This window comes from Gossypium hirsutum, chromosome A05 (assembly GCF_007990345.1).
Source record: "Gossypium hirsutum isolate 1008001.06 chromosome A05, Gossypium_hirsutum_v2.1, whole genome shotgun sequence".
NCBI classification, from domain to species: Eukaryota; Viridiplantae; Streptophyta; class Magnoliopsida; order Malvales; family Malvaceae; genus Gossypium; species Gossypium hirsutum.
In genome coordinates, this window is record NC_053428.1 from 106912228 (window position 1) to 106929523 (window position 17296).

The window sequence follows — 17296 nt, forward strand, 5'->3', positions numbered from 1 at the left end:
ATAGTTTTTTAAATATCTATATTTGTCTAAGTTTAGTTACATAAATATAACTATTTGAATTTTGCAACCATTAAAAAATACAATATTTAAAATTATTATCTATTTAAAAAAATAAAAATAAAAAGTTTATGAGTTAAACCCATTTATAATATTAGCATATCTTACATTTATCTAAATTCAACCAACTCAAAATAAAAATCTCAAATTGTATAATTTAAGCCCAATTATTTTTTAAAGAATTTAAAATCTATTTTTTCTTTAAATTATAGTATTGTTGTTTTCTTAATAATTTTTTTAAAATGTCTAATTTCATATATATTAGTTTTAAAATTTTAAAAATAGACGCATTTTTAAAATGGTTACATTTTATGTTATATATTACCTTAAAAAAAGTATACATCACCAATAGAAAACAAGAGAAACCTAAAATCAACTCATTTCTAAACAAGCTCAAATAAAATTATGACGTTAGTTTTAAAAACATAAAATAAAAAATGATACCCATTAAAACTATTTTGTATAATAATAAAAAATGTAATTTTTTACAATTTAACTTAATAACTAAGTTTATTTAACACATCTAATTTTTGTCTACTTTAATTCTTGAACTCAATAACTAGATCATTTTGCTTCATGAAATTGAAAACTGTAAAAAATTAATGACGTGGTACAATCTCAAGTCTAATCTGAACAAAAATCAAAGTCAAACTAAAATAGACCTAGTTGTCAATTTCAATAATGAAGTTAGATGTAACAAAATATTTATACAAATACCAAAATAAACCTAGTTGTAAAGAGACGCAATGTTGTCCGTAAATAGTGAGGTAGGGATGTCATTGACAATGCAATTTCATGTTAAAATTGTATTTCCTATTCATTGCCTCCATTGCAGCTAACATCAGTTTATAGCTATAACAATGAGGTAAAAAGAGAACAATAATAAAGTATTTCATATTTAATATTATCCAAAAAGAACCTTAGGCATGATGCAATGCAGATAAATAATCCATAGTCAGAAAGAACATACAATAGACATCAATATAATTGCACTCTTAATAATGTATTTCTGATTCCTTTTCCCTGGATAAAAAAACCAGTAGAGAACCTAAACTACATGGGGCTGCATGCAACCTTACAAAAACTGAAAAGCTCAAGCTAGAGAAGGGGTCCCATAATACAATACTAGAATTTAAGCATATAGAAATTTTGTCAATCCAGATACACAAAGTCCGGCCCAGATTGAATAAATTTGTCAATCCATGCAGCTTTCCTCGGCCTACCATGGATGTCATCATGCTGTTTTCTAGTAAGAACTTGGAGCACTTCAGACAGGAGTAGAGGCTAAGGCAAGATTTTGGTGTCAGGTTTTTCATTAGAGGCTAAGTTACTCAAAATGGTGAAATAGACCAATATGGTTCATTATGAAAAAGTACTCCAAACTACTGTAGCAATAGGAGTGAATGAAAGCAATAAGGAGGTTGCGGCAATAGGAAAGAAAGGTAAGGTTCTTTGGTGACTATAATAGAGAGATTTCTAGTTGTAAATTGTGATGGAGTCATAGAAAGTATAACATCAAGTTTTCAAACAGTCATATGAGATGCTAATAGTTTCATCGCAGAACGAAGACCAAATGCATAAAGCACTACAGCTTCAAGCGGTGAAGCACAAGCTCACACCATACTGAAAGGAATGTAGCAACCAAAATTAGATTGTACAAACAAGAATGCAATTGTTGAGACTCATAGGTGGCAGTAGGTAGTTTAATTTGCAAGTTTGAAGGCTACCAACATCATTGTATATATGAACATGTGCTCCATGACAATTTGCATAGCTGGTGATGTCCTTTCCCATGTGATCAAAAGGCTAATAAAAAGGCATGGAACCAAACAGTAAAGCAAAGGCAAAGTTATTAATATTAAACATTGGAGCACAAAACACCTATGGCTTATGATTTAATACATCAAAAAATTAACAGCATAAAAATGATAAGCAGTTCTCTTGTGGATGATTTTGCCCACTGCTATTGATAACATACAGATACCCAATCCAATGAGTTAGGAGGCTTGATTGTGCAGCTGACATAGGGCACAGCATAACCTTTTATTGTCACAAAAGTGCTAGTAGCCATGTGCTATTAAAATTAGGGGTCATAATTCATAAATATTGAAACAACAGCTAACATCACAGTATTTCAAAGATGTTGGGGTCATATAAGCTAACATTGCTTTACATATCAAAGGTGCTGAAGCTGAGTTTGTCAAAGGCTGCTTGGTTGTCATTTAGACGTGTCCATCCTTAGATTCCATTTGGTTGGTGCTTTTGCTATTTAATTTATCTTCACTTTTTTTATTAGAAAAAGCAAAAGCACCAATAAAAGGATCCATAATTGAATATCTTTTGCTAAAAAAGTAAGTACTTTCGACAATAAAAAAAAATTATGATAAAAATAACTCCTAGAATCACTCGCTCGACTTTTTTTATTACAAAATTGCTATTTTTTAATTTATCAAAATAATGATCTCGGGAAAATCCCCAAAATATGTTTCTTTTTTAATTTTTATTATAGAATGTATATCACATAGAACTTGTCATGAGTTTGTCAGGCCTGACCTTGCGCAAGGTCAAGCTTACACATTCAATAATTCCAATTAAAACCGTTCCCATCTTAACCATCAAAACCTCACATTAAAACTACAATTAAAACTGTTCCCAACTACCTGTTAAAACCCTACACTAAGTTGAATGTGGGGTTTTAACAAGTAGATGGAATGGTTTTAATGGTATTTTAATTAAAGTTACAGAATATGTAAGTCTGACATTGCCATCCTGGTTGTCAAGAGGTCTGACAACGAATTCCCGCCAACTGGGTTAAGATTCAATCCATTACTTTTTCATCCATTAATATCCAATACATTAATCATCAACATTCAAATGTGTAGAACCCATTTATTGTTAACATTAATGGCAGACAAACAATAATGGCTAACGTTAATGGCAAACAAACAATAATGGCAGCCATCAATTTTGAAAAAGTGGAATGGGATAATTTCTTTTTGGTCCTTGAGATAATAGGCTATTTATTGTTTGATCCTTGAACCTCAACTATAAATAGGCCTTCTCATTACTCATTTCAAATTATCCCAACCATTCTTTCTCTCTTAGTTTTCTCTCTTCTCCCATTTGAGAATTCTTAAGGAATTCTATTTGTTTGTAATATTTTGGAGATAGTGAAGTTATCATCTGGTGTTAGTGCCCGAGGACGTAGGTATAATTTACCGAACCTCGTTAAAACTCTTGTGTTCTTTCTTGTCCTATTTTTCTTTCAATATTTGAGGGTATAATAGTAGTATTTAATTGTGCTATTAAATTACGATAGAAGGGATATTCTGACTAAGGAAAGACTTGGTACTTAAGAGATCCTTGTGATCCACCTCTCTTCCCTGGGAATTAAACTTTGTTTGATTTTTTAGTACAATAATTTACACGCTTCCGACCCTATTGGAACAACAAGTGGTATCAGAGCCGAAGGTTAATCGTAGTATGCTCTGTGGTTACAGTTTAAACTGATCTTCCACATCAGAAAAGATTTCCTTAGGTATATTGAAAGATTATGGAGAAAACGGACGGTTTGAGAGCTTCAACATTGTCTATGCGAACAAGACCGACAATAGCAAATGCAAGATTGGCCGTGGATATCTTTGATGGCACAAGCCATTTTGGTATGTGGCAAAGTGAGGTTCTAGATGCCCTTTTTCAGCAGGGTCTAGACATTGCCATTGATGAAAAGAAATCAGATGATGTACAGGAGAAAGATTGGAAGGCGATCAATCGGTTGGCATGTGGCACAATTCGATCATGCCTTTCTCGAAAACAAGATATGCTTTTTCAAAGGAGACTTCTGCAAATAAGTTGTGGGTGGCACTTGAAGAAAATTTTTTGAAGAAAAACAGTCAAAATAAGCTCCACTTGAAGAAAAGACTGTTTCGCTTCACTTACGTCCCAGGTACCACAATGAATGATCACATCACCAAATTTAATCAGTTAGTCACTGATTTGCTAAATATGGATGAGACATTCAAAGATGAAGATTTGACTTTGATGCTATTGGGGTCACTTCCTGAGGAGTTTGAGTTCCTAGAAACTACTCTACTTCATGGTAGGAGTAATATATCTCTGAGCGAAGTCTATGCGGCCTTATACAGTTATGAACAGAGAAAGAAGGACAAACAGAAAAACTCAATCAGAGACACAGAAGCTTTAGTAGTCCGAGGTCGTTCATACACTCGGAGAAAAACTCTAAAGGGGAGATCAAAGTCAAAGTCCAAGTCCAGACTTGGGAAAGATGAATGTGCCTTTTGTAATGAGAAAGGCCACTGGAAGAAAAATTGTCCAAAGCTGAAGAATAAGGGAAAAGCTGTTGTAGATGCTTGTGTTGCAAACCAGTGACTCTGAACTATCACTGGTTGCATCATCATCGTTCCATTCAAATGAGTGGGTATTGGATTCAGGTTGTACCTATCATATGTCCTCTAACCGGGAATGGTTCTCTGATTTAGTAGAACTAAATGGAGGAGTTGTTTATATGGGTAATGACAATGCTTGTAAAATTGTTGGGATAGGTTCAATCCAATTAAATAATCAAGATGGATCAACTAGAGTTTTGACTGATGTTCGGTACGTGCCTAGTTTGAAGAAAAATCTCATCTCATTGGGAGCCTTAGAATCCAAAGGTTCAGTTGTTACTATGAGAGATGGCATTTTGAAAGTGACATCTGGCGCACTTGTGATATTGAAGGGCATTAGGAAAAATAATTTGTATTACTATCAAAGTAGTACAGTTATTGGAGCAGTAGCTGCAGCTTTCGGTAACAAAGAATTGGACTCAATGCAGTTGTGGCATATGAAGTTGGGACATGCTAGTGAAAAATCCTTGCAAATTCTGGCAAAGCAAGGATTGTTGAAAGGTGCAAAAGCTTACAAATTAAAATTTTGCGAGCATTATGTTTTGGGAAAGCAAAAGAGAGTGAAATTCGGCACTGCTATCCGTAATACAAAAGGTATTTTGGAATATGTTCACTCAGATGTGTGGGGACCTTCCAAAACACCTTCGTTGGGAGGAAAACACTACTTTGTTACTTTTGTTGATGACTTTTCCAGAAGAGTTTGGGCGTATACCATGAGAACTAAGGATGAAGTGCTTGAAGTTTTTCTTAAATGGAAAACTATGATCGAAAATTAGACTGGAAAGAAAATCAAGCGGCCTAGGACGGACAATGAAGGTGAATATAAAAGTGATCCGTTCTTCGATGTGTGCCAAGAGTATGGTATTATTTGACACTTCACAGTTAGGGATACACCACAACAGAATGGAGTGGCAGAGCGTATGAATCGAACATTGCTGGAGAAAGTTCGATGTATGTTGTCCAATGCTGGGTTGGGCAAACAATTTTGGGCTGAGGCTGTTACATATACTGGCCATCTTGTTAATCGTTTGTCATCATCTGCATTAGAAAGAAAAACACCTATGGAGGTATGGTCTGGAAAACCGGCTACAGATTATGATTCCTTACATGTGTTTGGATCCACTACATATTACCATGTGAAGGAGTCAAAATTAGATCTGAGGGCAAAGAAAGCTCTCTTTATAGGAATCACTTCTGGAGTAAAGGGATTTCGTCTTTGGTGCTTAGACACAAAAAAATGATCTGTAGCAGAGATGTTATCTTTGATAAATCTGCCACATTGAAAAAGGTAGTAGATAAAGATATTCAGACAAGCGATACTCCACAGCAGGTGGAATATACTCCAAAACAGATGGAGTTTGAGCAGATGAGGATTTGCCCAGTTAATAAGTCTAATTCTCCAGCCACAATGGAGAAATTAGAGGTTGAAGAGGTTTTCACCCAAGAACCGTTAAGTACACTAGAACCAGTTGCAGTTGCAAGGCCACGGAGAAAAATTCGTAGACCTGCTCGATTTACTGATATGGTAGCCTACGCCCTTCCCGTTGTTGATGATGATATTCCTATCACTTATCAAGAAGCAATGCAAAGCTTAGAAAGTGACAAATGGAAAAGCGCCATGGATGAAGAAATGCAGTCTCTCCGGAAGAACAATACTTGGGAGTTGGCGCAATTACCGAAAGGTAAAAGGGCAATCAGATGCAAGTGGGTATTTGCAAAGAAAGATGGATCTCCTAGCAAGAAAGATGTTCGCTACATGGCAAGATTGATAGCTAAAGGCTACGCTCAGAAGGAGAGAATTGACTATAATGATGTATTTTCCCCTGTTGTGAAGCATTCCTCCATTAGAATTTTGTTAGCCTTGGTAGCACAGTTGAATTTGGAACTAGCTCAACTTGATGTAAAGACAACTTTCTTGCATGGTGAGTTAGAAGAGGAGTTCTATATGACTCAGCCCGAAGGATACAAAGATGCTGGTGGTAGAAATTGGGTTTATAAGCTGAACAAATCGCTATATGGATTGAAGCAATCCCCGAAGCAGTGGTACAAGCGATTTGATAGCTTTATGAGAAGGCAGAAGTACACAATAAGCAAATATGACAATTGTGTGTATTTGAAGAAGCTGCATAACGGATCTTTTATTTATCTACTCTTGTATGTTGATGATATGTTAATCGCTTCGAAGAGCCAAAAATATATAGATAAGCTGAAGGTTCAGTTGAATCAAGAGTTCGAGATGAAAGATCTAGGTGAGGCCAAGAAGATTCTCGACATGGAGATAAGTAGAGATAGACAGAGAGGCAAGCTTTGTTTGAATCAGAAGCAATATTTGAAAAAGGTATTACAATGTTTTGGTATAAACGAAAACACAAAACATGTAAGTACCCCACTTGCTTCTCATTTGAAACTTAGTGCTCAATTATCTCCGAAGACTGAAGAAGAAAGAGAATATATGGCAAAAGTCTTATATGCTAATGTAGTTGGGAGTTTGATGTATGCGATGGTGTGTACGAGGCTTGACATTTCACAAGCTATTGGAGTTGTGAGCAGGTATATGCATGATCCTGAAAAAGGACATTGGCAAGCTGTGAAATAGATTCTACGGTATCTTCGAAAAATCGTAGACGTTGGTTTAGTTTTTCAGCAGGATGAAGCGTTTGGTCAATTTGTAGTTGGATATGTTGATTCCGACTTTACTGGTGATTTAGATAAACGTCATTCAACTACGGGGTATCTGTTTACTCTTGCTAAAGCCCCAGTGAGTTGGAAGTCTACCTTACAGTCTACAGTAGCTGTGTCTACTACAGAGGCAGAACATATGGCAGTTACAGAAGCTATTAAGGAGGCTATTTGGCTTAATGGATTGTTGAAAGACTTGGGAATTGGTCAAAGTCAGATTAGTCTATATTGTGACAGTCAGAGCGCTATTCATTTAGCGAAAAATCAAGTCTATCATTCAAGAATCAAGCATATCGATGTAAGATATCACTTTGTGCGAGAAGTCTTTGAAAAAAGAAAAGTTCTACTTTAGAAGATTCCGACAGCAGATAATTCTCGCAGATATGATGACCAAGGTGGTAACAACAATCAAATTTAATCATTGTTTGAACTTGATTAACATCTTGAGAATTTGAGCACCTTAGGTGTATAGCGCTCGAGAGTGCATTTGTAGGCACTACAAAAGATAGCTTTATCGAATTTGGGGAGTTGAAGGAAGTGTGTGAAGATGTGATTATCCTAATCAAATCTTCAAGGTGGAGATTGTTAACATTAATTGCAGACAAACAATAATGGTTAGCATTAATGGCAAACAAACAATAATGGCAGCCATTAATGGCAACCATCAATTTTGAAAAAGTGTCATAGGATAATTTCTTTTTGGTTATTGAGATAATGGGCTATTTATTGTTTGGTCCTTGAACCTCAACTATAAATAGGCCTTCTCATTACTAATTTCAAATTTTCCCAACCATTCTTTCTCCCTTTGTTTTCTCTCTTCTCCCATTTGAGAATTCTTAAGGAATTCTATTTGTTTGTAATATTTTGGAGATAGTGAAGTTATCATCTGGTGTTAGTGCCTGAGGACGTAGGTATGTTCCAATAGAGTCGGAAGCATGTAAATTATTGTTCTAAAAATCACACAGTTCAATTCTCAGAAAAGAAAGGTGGATCACAATGATCTCTTAAGTACCAAGTCTTTCCTTAGTCAGAATATCCCTTCTATCGTAATTTAATAGCACAATTAAATACTACTATTATACCCTCAAATATTGAAAGAAAAATAGGACAAGAAAGAACACAAGAGTTTTAACGAGGTTCGATAAATTATACCTACGTCCTCGGGCACTAACACCAGATGATAACTTTACTATCTCCAAAATATTACAAACAAATAGAATTCCTTAAGAATTCTCAAATGAGAGAAGAGAAAAAACTAAGAGAGAAAGAATGGTTGGGATGATTTGAAATGAGTAATGAGAAGGCCTATTTATAGTTTAGGTTCAAGGACCAAACAATAAATAGCCCATTATCTTAAGGACAAAAAAGAAATTATCCCATGCCACTTTTTCAAAATTGATGGCTGCCATTATTGTTTGTCTGCCATTAATGTTAACAATCTCCACCTTAAAAATTTGATTAGGATAATCACATCTTCACACACTTCCTTCAACTCCCCAAATTCGATAAAGCTATCTTTTGTAATGCCTACAAATGCGCTCTCGAACACCATACACCTGAAGGTGCTCAAATTCTCAGGATGTTAATTAAGTTCAAAAAATGATTAAACTTGATTGTTGTTACCACCTTGGTCATCATATCTGCGAGAATTATCTGCTGTCGGAATCTTCTAAAGTAGAATTTTTCCTTTTTCAAAGACTTCCCGCACAAAGTGATATCTTACATCGATATGTTTGGTTCTTGAATGATAAACTTGATTTTTCGCTAAATGAATAGCGCTCTGACTGTCACAATATAGACTAATGTGACTTTGAACAACTCCCAAGTCTTTCAACAATCCATTAAGCCAAATAGCCTCCTTAACAGCTTCTGTAACTACCATATATTTTACCCCTGTAGTAGACACAGCTATTGTAGACTGTAAGGTAGACTTCCAACTCACTGGGGCTTTCGCAAGAGTAAACAGATATCCCGTAGTTGAACGACGTTTATCTAAATCACCAACAAAGTCGAAATCAACATATCCAACTACAAACTAACCAAGTGCTTCATCCTGCTGAAAAACTAAACCAACGTCTACGACTTTTTGAAGATATCGTAGAATCTATTTCACAGCTTGCCAATATCCTTTTCCAAGATCATGCATATACCTGCTCACAACTCCAACAGCTTGTGAAATGTCAGGCCGCGTACACACCATCGCATACATCAAACTCCCAACTACATTAGCATATGAGACTTTTGCCATATATTCTCTTTCTTCTTCAGTCTTCGGAGATAATTGAGCACTAAGTTTCAAATGAGAAGCAAGTGGGGTACTTACATGTTTTGTGTTTTCGTTTATACCAAAACATTGTAATACCTTTTTCAAATATTGCTTCTGATTCAAACAAAGCTTGCCTCTCTGTCTATCTCTACTTATCTCCATGTCGAGAATCTTCTTTACCTCACCTAGATCTTTCATCTCGAACTCTTGATTCAACTGAGCCTTCAGCTTATCTATATATTTTTGGCTCTTCGAAGCGATTAACATATCATCAACATACAAGAGTAGATAAATAAAAGATCCGTTATGCAGCTTCTTCAAATACACACAATTGTCATATTTGCTTATTGTGTACTTCTGCCTTCTCATAAAGCTATCAAATCGCTTGTACCACTGCTTCGGGGATTGCTTCAATCCATATAGCGATTTGTTCAGCTTATAAACCCAATTTCTACCACCAGCATCGTTGTATCCTTCGGGCTGAGTCATATAGAACTCCTCTTTTAACTCACCATGCAAGAAAGTTGTCTTTACATCAAGTTGAGCTAGTTCCAAATTCAACTGTGCTACCAAGGGTAACAAAATTCTAATGGAGGAATGCTTCACAATAGGGGAAAATACATCATTATAGTCAATTCCCTCCTTCTGAGCGTAGCCTTTAGCTACCAATCTTGCCATGTAGCGAACATCTTTCTTGCTAGGAGATCCATCTTTCTTTGCAAATACCCACTTGCATCCGATTGCCCTTTTACCTTTCGGTAATTGCGCCAACTCCCAAGTATTGTTCTTCCGGAGAGACTGCATTTCTTCATCCATGGCGCTTTTCCATTTGTCAATTTCTAAGCTTTGCATTGCTTCTTGATAAGTGGTAGGAATATCATCATCAACAACGGGAAGGGCGTAGGCTACCATATCAGTAAATCGAGCAGGTCTACGAATTTCTCTCCGTGGCCTTGCAACTGCAACTGGTTCTGGTGTACTTAACGGTTCTTGAGTCAGAACCTCTTCAACCTCTAATTCCTCAATTGTGGCTGGAGAATTAAACTTATTAACTGGATAAATCCCCATCTGCTCAAACTCCACCTGTTTTGGAGTACACTCCACCTGCTGTGGAGTATCGCTTGTCTGAATATCTTCATCTGCTACATTTTTCAATGTGGCAGATTCATCAAAAGTAATATCTCTGCTACAGATCATTTTCTTTGTGTCTAAGCACCAAAGACGAAATCCCTTTACTCCAGAAGTGATTCCTATAAAGAGAGCTTTCTTTGCCCTCGGATCTAATTTTAGTTCCTTCACATGGTAATAAGCAGTGGATCCAAATACATGTAAGAAATCATAATCTGTAGCCGGTTTTCCAAACCATACCTCCATAGGAGTTTTTCTTTCTAATGCAGATGATGGCAAACGATTAACAAGATGGCCAGCATGTGTCACAGCCTCAGCCCAAAATTGTTTGCCCAACCCAGCATTGGACAACATACATCAAACTTTCTCCAACAACGTTCGATTCATACGCTCTGCTACCCCATTCTGCTGTGGTGTATCCCTAACTGTGAAGTGTCGAATAATACCATACTCTTGGCACACATCGAAGAACGGATCACTTTTATATTCTCCTCCATTGTCCGTCCTAGGCCGTTTGATTTTCTTGCCAGTCTGGTTTTTGATCATAGTTTTCCATTTAAGAAAAACTCCAAACACTTCATCCTCAGTTCTCATGGTATACACCCAGACTTTTCTGAAAAAGTCATTAACAAAAGTAACAAAGTAGTGTTTTCCTCCCAACGAAGGTGTTTTGGAAGGCCCCCACACATCTAAGTGAAATATTCCAAAATACCTTTTGTATTATGGATAGCAGTGCCGAATTTCACTCTCTTTTGCTTTCCTAGAACACAATGCTCGCAAAATTTTAATTTGCAAGCCTTTGCACCTTTCAACAATCCTTGATTTGCCAGAATTTGCAAGGATTTTTCACTGGCATGTCCCAACTTCATATGCCACAACTGCATTGAGTCCAATTCTTTATTACCGAAAGCTGCAGCTACTGCTCCAATAACTGTACTACTTTGATAGTAATACAAGTTATTTTTCCTAATGCCCTTCAATATCACAAGTGCGCCAGATGTCACTTTCAAAATCCTATCTCTCATAGTAACAACTGAACCTTTGGATTCCAAGGCTCCCAATGAGATGGGATTTTTCTTCAAACTAGGCACGTACCGAACATCAGTCAAAACTCTAGTTGATCCATCTTGATTCTTTAATTGGATTGAACCTATCCCAACAATTTTACAGGCATTGTCATTGCCCATATAAACAACTCCTCCATTTAGTTTTACTAAATCAGAGAACCACTCCCGATTAGAGGACATATGATAGGTACAAACCTGAATCCAATATCCACTCATCTGAATGGAACGATGATGATGCAAACAGTGATAGTTCAGAGTCACTGGTTTGCAACATAAGCATCTACAACAGCTTTTCCCTTATTCTTCAGCTTTTGACAATTTTTCTTCCAGTGGTCTTTCTCATTACAAAAGGCACATTCATCTTCCCCAAGTCTGGACTTTGATTTTGATCTCCTCTTTAGAGTTTTTCTCCGAGTGTATGAACGACCTCGGACTACTAAAGCTTCTGTGTCTCTGATTGAGTTTTTCTGTTTGTCCTTCTTTCTCTGTTCATAACTGTATAAGGCCGCACAGACTTCGCTTAGAGATATATCACTCCTGCCATGAAGTAGAGTAATTTCTATGAACTCAAACTCCTCAAGAAGTGACCCTAACAACATCAAAGCCAAATCTTCACTTTGAATGTCTCATCCATATTTAGCAAATCAGTGACTAACTGATTAAATTTGGTGATGTGATTATTCATTGTGGTACCTGAGACATAAGTGAAGCGAAATAGTCTTTTCTTCAAGTGGAGCTTATTTTAACTGTTTTTCTTCAAAAAAAATTCTTCAAGTGCTACCCACAACTTATTTGCAAAAGTCTCTTTTGAAAAAGCATACATCTGCTCTCGAGAAAGGCATGATCAAATTGTGCCACATGCCAACCAATTAATCACCTTCCAATCTTTCTCCTGTACATCATCTGGCTTCTCTTCGTTAATGACAATGTCTAGACCCTGCTGAAAAAGGGCATCTAGAACCTCACTTTGCCACATACCAAAATAGCCCGTGCCATCAAAGATCTCCACGGCAAATCTTGCATTTGCAATTGTCGGTCTTGTCCACATGAACAATGTTGAAGCTCTTAAACTGTCCGTTTTTTCCATAATCTTTCAATATACCTAAGGAAATCTTTTCTGATATGGAAGATAAGTTTAAACTGCAACCACAGAGCATACTACGATTAACCTTCGACTCTGATACCACTTATTGTTCCAATAGGATCGGAAGCGTGTAAATTATTGTACTAAAAATCACACAAAGTTCAATTCCCAAGAAAGAGAGGTGGGTCACAATGATCTCTTAAGTACCAAGTCTTTCCTTAGTCAGAATATCCCTTCTATCGTAATTTAATAGCACAATTAAATACTACTATTATACCCTCAAATATTGAAAGAAAAATAGGACAAGAAAGAACACAAAAGTTTTAACGAGGTTCGGTAAATTATACCTACGTCCTCGGGCACTAACACCAGATGATAACTTCACTATCTCAAAAATATTACAAATAAATAGAATTCCTTAAGAATTCTCAAATTGGAGAAGAGAGAAAATTAAGAGAGGTAGACAAACAATAATGTCAGCCATCAATTTTGAAAAAGTGGCATGGGATAATTTCTTTTTGATCCTTGAGATAATGGGCTATTTATTGTTTGGTCCTTGAACCTCAACTATAAATAGGCCTTCTCATTACTCATTTCAAATTATCCCAACCATTCTTTCTCTCTTAGTTTTTTCTCTTCTCCCATTTGAGAATTCTTAAAGAATTCTATTTGTTTGTAATATTTTAAAGATAGTGAAGTTATCATCTGGTGTTAGTGCCTAAGGACGTAGGTATAATTTACCAAACCTCGTTAAAACTCTTGTGTTCTTTCTTGTCCTATTTTTCTTTCAATATTTAATTGTGCTATTAAATTACGATAGAAGAGATATTCTGATTAAAGAAAGACTTGGTACTTAAGAAATCCTTCTGATCCACATTTCTTTCTTGAAAATTGAACTTTGTGTGATTTTTTAATATAATAATTTATACGCTTCCGACCCTATTGGAACAACATTTATTAAATATAAAAATCTTGTGAATGATGGTTAAATATGTATAAGATAGTAATGAACAAAAAAGAAATGGTGGGAAGCCAAATCCCTCCCACAAATGCATTTATAGTCAATAATAGGAAACACGCTCTAGACCTGCATTGCTATGGCAGTCCATCATAGATAGCATGATCTAACCTTGCATTGCTTCAAGACTTCATTTTTCTTGAAGCACCCATGTCCAACGGGTATTAAAAAAAATGGTGAGTAAATATGACACATCAAAGGCATAGAAAAACTTACAAAAAAATGATCATACTCATGCTAGACACATCAGCATCAAACACTCATACTTAAAACCCCAAATAACAAAGATAGAAGCATTGAGCTTCACAGGGACAACTAAAACTATGTACATAAAAACATTCTTAATCATTTTCACATGTAATATTTACCCTTCACTACACTGATTATCTAAGCCGTTTTGGTATAAATACAAAAGGCCAAAACCCTAAAAGGCAGGCTGCAATTCCACATTTTATACCAATAAATAAATTTATAATACAGCACTAGACTATCGAAGTAAGCTTCCAAATGTTGATGAGTAAGTCAAATTTATAAACGCTGGTAATCTAATCACTCTTAAAAGCTATTCACTTTAGTCCTTGAGCATGTATGGAGCAGGGCACCGCCCATATTAAAACAGTTCAAACCTTGATTTAAACTAAGATTATTGGATTTTGCGATTAGCTAAAAAAATGAAGCAAACATAGCTAGAGACTAAAGGAGCTTTAAAACACCCAAAAAAGGAAACCAAATTGGAATTAGAAAATCAGAAAAAGGAGGGAAGAAGGACAGAAGAAGAAAATTGAACCTTCAGAGCTATGAAAAGGAAAACATCACAAGGTCCAGGAAGGAGGCATTGAGGGAAGGCCAAGTTGATTAAGGGAAAGTGAAGAGGAAGAAGAAGAAGAAACACGAGCAGCCATCGAAATTCAGATTGAAAACTATATTGGAAAATAGAACATCACGTTTCCCTCAGATTTTTTTGGTTTCATCTACATGTTTCTGGCCGCTTCCAGTGTTGTCTTCACTTGTCTTTCTCACTCTCCGCATCACCGCCGCAACCGAAGCCAAAGCCCTCGCCTATCACCCCCCCTTAAGGATAATACCCAGGAAGGGGTCTAATATTTTTATATAGGCAGTAGCGACAGGGGATTTTGGAAGGGTTTTTAGGCATTCTCTTGCAGATACATGGGGGCTGGGCCCTTTTTCCCTTCTAGTTCTCTAGAGTCTTTCCAGCCCATAAATGACAAACCAGATTTAAAAGCGGTTGACCTATTGGACTAGAGTCAATAGTGTTTGCGTGTGTGAAATTTTAATTTATAATTGGATTTAAATGAAATTATTTATTTATTTTGGATAATTTTAGTGAAATATAGTAATTTAATTTATTTTGAAACTTTAACCAAAACCGAATTAAATATAAAAAATCAAACCGAAGGTTAATTAGTGTTTTTTTTAAATTTTAAAGCTTAAATCTGAAAAAGCTCTCATAAAATAATTTAAAAAATCAAGATCTCTTAAAATAATTAAGAAAATAAATTAAATTGAGCCTTTTATTTTTTTAAAATTTATTTTACAAAATTTAAATTGATTTTTTAATAATTATAAAAAGTTATTTAAAAATATAGGAGATAATTTATATAAAAATATCCTAAAAATTAATATTTTTAGGGACCAATAAATTAATATCATTTAATCAATTCTTAAAAGAAATAAACATATTATTATAAATTCTTCTATATCCAATATCATCTCTAACCCAATTTAATTTTGGATAAATATAGGTCACCCAATTATGAGTTTTTTTTATAACTTAAATATAATTTTTTTAAATTGATCATCTAAATCGAAATTTTTTTTTTGTCTATTTCCATTGACTGCACTAAGAAAATGATTTGGTAGTTGAAAAATTAATATAATAACAAATTTAACTCTTAATTTCTAAATGTTATATTGATTTCATCCTAATTAGTGAAGATAACATAAATAATTAATTAAATACATAGACATGTTTATGTGCCTAGTCATTTTCATTTGTGTTTTTTTTAACAAAAATTAACTGATATTTGGATAATAATATTATTATATTATGTCTAGAAAAAGTTAAAGGTATATATATGGTCCAAGCTGGCAACAATCACCGACCAAACAACCAACCGTCATTCAAAAATCGTTAGCTTTAAGGAACCAAAATAACATCCAACTTCCAGCAAAGTTAATTATAACCACCACAAAAGAAGGAAAAGAAAACCATTTGCAATTTTTTATATGTAAATTTATTAATTTATTTAATGAATGAAATCATATAATTTAAGGAAAAAAATAATAAATATTCGTCGTAAGTTGAGAAGGACAAATTCCATCAATATAGTAAATGTTTTAATCTCAACATCAATAAAATATTTTGTCACAACTCAAGTACGACAAATCTAGAGTGATTATAAGCACTTAGCACAATAAAAAAATATGTTTCTTTTCTCTACATATATAATATGTTCTTTTTGCATATTTATAATAAGGATAATGTGAATTTTTATTTTTATTTTTATTTTTTAATTAAATTTGATTATTCACTTTTTAAAAAGAATTAAATCATTTTCCTTAAATAGAAATGTTAACTAAAATATTAATATTTTAGTTATGATGGCATGACAACTTGCATGGCAATCTACGTATACTTCATATTGACATTACATTATATGTCTTATATGTCATATCAACAAATAATTTAAAATTTATGAAAAAAATTTAAAAATAATATATAATTCATAAAAAAATAGCAATGTTTAAAAATTCAACGTTTTAGCCCATATTTTCGTTAATAAATAATAATTTATCTTTTTTTAAAGGTTGATAATCAAATTCGACTTTTTTTAAAATGTTAAGAATCAAATTTAGCTAAAAACATAAAGGTTAAATTGACAAATGATAATATTGAAGGCTAAATTTGACATTATACCTAAATAAAAAAAAAAAGCTCTCGAAGATTTGATATTTTATCTCATATCTAGAGATAATAGTGGGTTGGATATTCATATCTTTTGAATTATTCAAATTGAATTCGCAAAAATATTTAAAATTTATGAGTTAATTTGTCGAATATCAAACTCCTCAAAAAATGCAAATTAAAATTTTCTACCATTTGTCTAATACTTGAATCCACAATAAAAGTCTGAGTTTGTACTTGCATTATTTGTTGGATTTCCAAATCTGTAAAAAAAATCGAGCTAAAAATTCTTTTGTAAAAATATATAATCAAATAAAAATTTCTCATAATTAACAATAAAATTTAAATAAAATTCAAACATTTTATAATACACTAGTTTCTAGTGTTATATATATGCATGTGATTTTTAAGTATTTAATTTTTTTAATTAATTTTTAAACAATGTATTTCTAATTATTGTAATTAATTTTTTAATTTATTATTCAAATTGTTAAATATAATTACAATTTTTTATTCAAATATAATACAAATATTTTTTAAAATAACTTTTTAAAAGATGATATTTTTCATTAATAATTTTTTAATAATATTAAAAAAATTAAATCATAATTAAAATATTTGTATTATTTCTAATATTCAATATAATTTTACTATTTCCATCCAGC

At 33.8% G+C, this 17296-nt stretch overlaps 1 long non-coding RNA gene across 1 annotated transcript; it reads right to left on the reverse strand.

Moving 5' to 3' along the window:
• Positions 1 to 1035: 1035 nt before the first annotated feature.
• Positions 1036 to 14836, reverse strand: LOC121229655 (uncharacterized). Its single transcript, XR_005927571.1, has 2 exons — positions 14493 to 14836; positions 1036 to 1863 (listed from the first exon to the last, which is right to left on the reverse strand). It is a non-coding gene; the product is annotated as an uncharacterized lncRNA (long non-coding RNA).
• Positions 14837 to 17296: the final 2460 nt, after the last annotated feature.